Raw genomic sequence first — 4,638 nt, 5'->3', positions numbered from 1 at the left:
GATAGATAGATAGATAGATAGATAGATAGATAGATAGATAGATAGATGCTTGACAGCTACATGAGGGGCAAATATAATTCTTTCCGTTGTGGCTTATCTTTTCACCTTTTTAATGATGCCTTTGATATCAAATATAGGAAGCTTCAATATACTTAGTGTCTGGTATGTCTTGTTTAAAAATCCTTCCTTTTCTATGGAAGACAGGATATCCTTAAGAGAGGATAGTCTCCTATATTTTCTTTGAAAGCTTTGAGAGTTATTTGCTCTTTTGACTTTAGGTCTTGAATCCACCCAGAGTTGCTTTTTGTGCATGGTGTAGTGTAGGGATCCATTTTAATTTTCTTTTATATAAATACCCAATTCTCAGAGCACTTTATAACAAATCGTCCAATAGCTTAACTCATCTGCCATGCCAGCTGTTATAAATTGGTCTCATCAGAGTGAGCGCTCATGGTTTCCTTATTATACTCCGCTATCAGTTTGGTTATCTCCAATGAATACTTCATTGTCTTAGTTTCTATGGTTTTATTAGTCTTGGTATTTGGTAGAGCAGGTTCCTCATTGTCTTTAGAAGAGTACCTATTATTTGTAACCATGATAGTTGTGTAACCTCCATTTAAATAGGTTTTCTTTAATGATTGTCATGAAGTTAAAAAAAAAAATTCTCCATAACTCCTAAGTCATATGGCACTGTTTTCTTTCTAAAGACTTAAAATTTTTTAGAGCAGTTATATGTTCACAGCAAAATTGAGAGGAAGGTACAAAGACTTCCCATATACCTCTTGCTCCCACACATGCCTAGGCTCCCGCATTATCAAAATCCTCCACTAGAGTGGTACATTTGTTGCAATTGATGAACTTACATTAACACATCATTATCACCCAGAGTCCATAGTTTGGATTAGGATTCACTCTTGGTGTCGTACATTCTATGGGCTTGCACAAATGTATAATGTCATGATAATGTTATGATGATGTCAGCCATCACTATAATACCATAGAATATTTTCACTGCTCTGGAAACCCTCTGTGCTCCACCTATTCATCCTTCTCTGCCCCTCCCCCAAGCCCCTAGCAACCACTGATCTTCTATGTCCATGGTTTTACCTTTTCCAGAATGTCATTTAGTTGAAATCATATGGAAACTTTTCCAGATTGGCTTCTTTCACCTAGCAATCTGCATTTAGGGTTACACCATGTCTTTTCATAGCTTGGTAGCTCCTTTTTTAGTGCCGAATAGTATTCCATTGCCTGGTGTTTCCTTTTGTTGAATGAAGTTTTTTGCTGTTGCTCATATTTGAAAATGCAACTGACTTTTGAATATATTCGTAAATCTCACTAAGCTTTATATCTTACTTTTTAATTATACCTTTTACTGTTTTATACCTTGCCAGTATTAGCCAGACTGTGTAGCACAATGCTGAACTACATTTTACTTGACCAGCCTGATTTTAAAGGGCTGCTTCTAAAATTCCATAGTTAAGAATAATGTGTGCTATACTTTTATAGATTAACTTTACCTAATAAAGCTTCATTCTTTTCATAGTTTGCTAAATGTGTGTTTTTTAACCATTATGGTGATTTTCATCAACCATTTTTTATAGACTGAAAAAATGGTTTTTCTCCATGTGATTGCCCTTTTAGATTTAATTTTATCCTTGCTTTACTATTAATAAATCTATCCTTTACTCCCGACAGAAACCCAGCTTGGTTATGGTGTACTATTTTTTAGTCTTGCTAATATTTTATGTTTCACTATTTTTCTTGGGTAAGGTTGACTTGCATTTTTTCTCCTACAACGCTTGTCTGAGTTGTGGTATCAGGGTTAAATTGGTCTATAAGAATGAGTTGATGAGTGTTTCCCCCTTCTATTCTCTTGGGAGAGTGTGTGCAGTAGAATGAGCCTGAAAAGACTTCCGAGGCTTCCAACATACCAACATGCTGGCAAGTAAAACTTCTTACTGTGTGCTTATTTCTTCCACTTTTCTGTGCCTACTCCATGTTTTTTTCTTATTCCATTTGCCCTCTCCACCAATTAGGAATTAAAAACACTAATGACTTTGAAGATTTATTTATTTGAGAGAGAGAGAGAGAGAGTGCTTGTGGGAGCAGGGGGAGGGGCAGAGGAAGAGGGAGAGAATCCTCAAGCAGATGCCCCGTTGAGCGTGGAGCAAGAGACAGGGCTCAATCTCATGACCCTGAGATCTGACCTGAGCCGAGATCATGACCTGAGTGGAAATCAAGAGTTGGACGCTTAACCGATGGAGCCACCCAGGAGCCCCAAACACCGAAGACTTTGAACTCTTACTGTAAAACTTTTACCAGAAGTAAATTAGGAATTTTGAAATTTAGTATCAAAATGCCCCTCCTGAATACAAGGACCTGGGGATACTTTAATTTTGATCACCCTTCCCAACAGACTTGCCAGTGTTGCCCAATATTTTGTCACTTAACTGACCCAAATGAGACATTGTTTACTAGTGTTGTGTCACCTTTAGAAACAACAAAGGCTCACTAAATTTGATTTGGAGTGAAGTGTCTTTTTTAAGTCAATAAATTTATATTTAAGGAATTTCACATGTGATTTCTCCTACTACCAATCACCTTAGTTCCCTCAAAGTCTGTCATAATCTTCCAGGTAGCCCTTTTTATTTATTTTTTATTTTTTTAAAGATTTTATTTATTTATTTGACACAGAGAGGGAGACACAGTGAAAGAGGGAACACAAGCAGGCGGAGTGGGAGAGGGAGAAGCAGGCTGCCCGCAGAGCAGGGAGCCCGATGTGGGGCTCGATCCCAGGACCTCGGGATCATGACCTGAGCCGAAGGCAGACACTTAACGACTGAGCTACCCAGGTGCCCCAAGGTAGCCCTTTTTAAAAAACTTTTGCTCAATCCACAGTTGTCATTGTCAGTCAGTCCACAATTCTTTCAGTTGGGCTTCTTTTTTTTTGAGTCGGGGGCAGAGGGAGAGAATCTTAAGCAGGATCCACGCCTGGTGCAGAGCCCGACGCGTGGCTCGATCTTGGGACCTTAGCTCAAATCAAGAGTCTGAAGCTTAACCTACTGAGGTACCCAGGTTCCCCTCAGTTGGAACTTCTTTGATCTTCACTTGGATATGGACATACTTCAAAACTTCCCCACCTATAATCTTTGGAATCCAATTTCTTCAAACAATTGATTTTAGGGCCCTAGAAGTTAAAACTGTAGAAAGTTCACTGATGGCTATTTTGTCAAGTGATTTAAAAATATATTATTCCTTAATTGTTTCTAATACTGAAAAGTCTTGTTCCATCCACTTTTAACAAGAAATGTTACAGGTCTCATTGTCGCCCCTGCAATAATGAAAGTATAACCTGTGTCTCAGTGTCACATTAACCATCTGTGGACACCACAGACAACCATGCCCATTTTCATCTAGAATGAGGCTTGGAGTAAATGAAGTCCTTTCTAAAATTCTGTGACACTAACTGTATTTAATAAGTGCAGACTAAACTCACCTAGCAAATCAATTGGTAAGGCTTAAAATTAAGGTTCATCAATTACATGAATTATCAGTGTTTGCAAATCCTATATAACTATAGGGCTTTATGTGAAGAGAATGCAGAGGTACATTTCTAACCCCTTTCCATAATGCAGATCCTCACCATCTTCATTTTTAGATTTCTGGAAAAACCATCCAGTGTACTACCTCTAATTCAACCTCCATGCTATAGCCTACGTGACTTTTGCAAAGTGCTTTCTATTTCAAACTGCTGACCGGAAACAAACACCCGAGTCCTCCGCATGGCTTACGAGGTCTTTTGCAATCAGGTCCCTTGATTTTAGAGTTCCCCAAACTACAAACTTCATTCAAACCCCAGCCAGTTACGGGATTATATTGCTGTGCTGGTCTGTCACACTTGGTGCCTCTATGAAGGATGTTATTTCTTACTCATCCTAAAACTTTAATGTCACTGAGAAGGCTTCCTGGACTCCCTCAGGCAGAAAGGTAGTCACGTTCTCTCTTGCCTATTTTCAAAGCCCTTGGTAGTAAAAATAGCTTGGTATTGGTATTAAATGCTTGGTTTAAATTTACCACTTACTATGTTGTGGGACTTACATCTTGACTTATCTAGCTGGTTAATTACGTTGCTAGTACTTATCTCATAGGGTTATGAGATACATAAAACCCGTCTGTGGTAATTATTGCAAGCGCTCCAAAAATGTTCTCTTCATTTTTATATAAACCTTTATGTGCCCGATACACACAAGATGCCAGGAATACATCTAAAAGATGAACAGGACATAGTTCCTTTGCTATGATGACAGGGGCTCATGGGACAGTAAAACTAAACCTTGTAGCAGTATCACTAGAGAAAGATTACTCATTAATTTGTCTTGAGTGAATGGTCAACATATATATATAAGACAATCTTTAAAAGGTTTTATAAGTGTGGACTTAAAAAAGAACAAATGACAACTTCCAGCAACTGGCATTGGATTAACTATGCAGTTACATTCTGTGTTTGCAGATAATTAAAGGCATAAATAGTCTGTTTGAAGTGTTGGTTGTAAGTTTCACATAAGATAATATATAAAGGAATGAGCAACTGAGTTTCAAATGAATTTGGACAAAAATGTTCTATGTATTAGCATA

General features: G+C 37.9%; 1 pseudogene; it reads right to left on the bottom strand.

The window, feature by feature from the left end:
• Positions 1-3,308: 3,308 nt before the first annotated feature.
• On the bottom strand, positions 3,309-3,429 carry LOC118009724 (annotated as a pseudogene).
• Positions 3,430-4,638: the final 1,209 nt, after the last annotated feature.

Source organism: Mirounga leonina, unplaced genomic scaffold (genome assembly GCF_011800145.1).
Source record: "Mirounga leonina isolate KUSES-001 unplaced genomic scaffold, KU_Mleo_1.0 Mir_127, whole genome shotgun sequence".
NCBI lineage: Eukaryota > Metazoa > Chordata > Mammalia > Carnivora > Phocidae > Mirounga > Mirounga leonina.
This window is presented reverse-complemented; position numbering and strand designations above follow the sequence as displayed.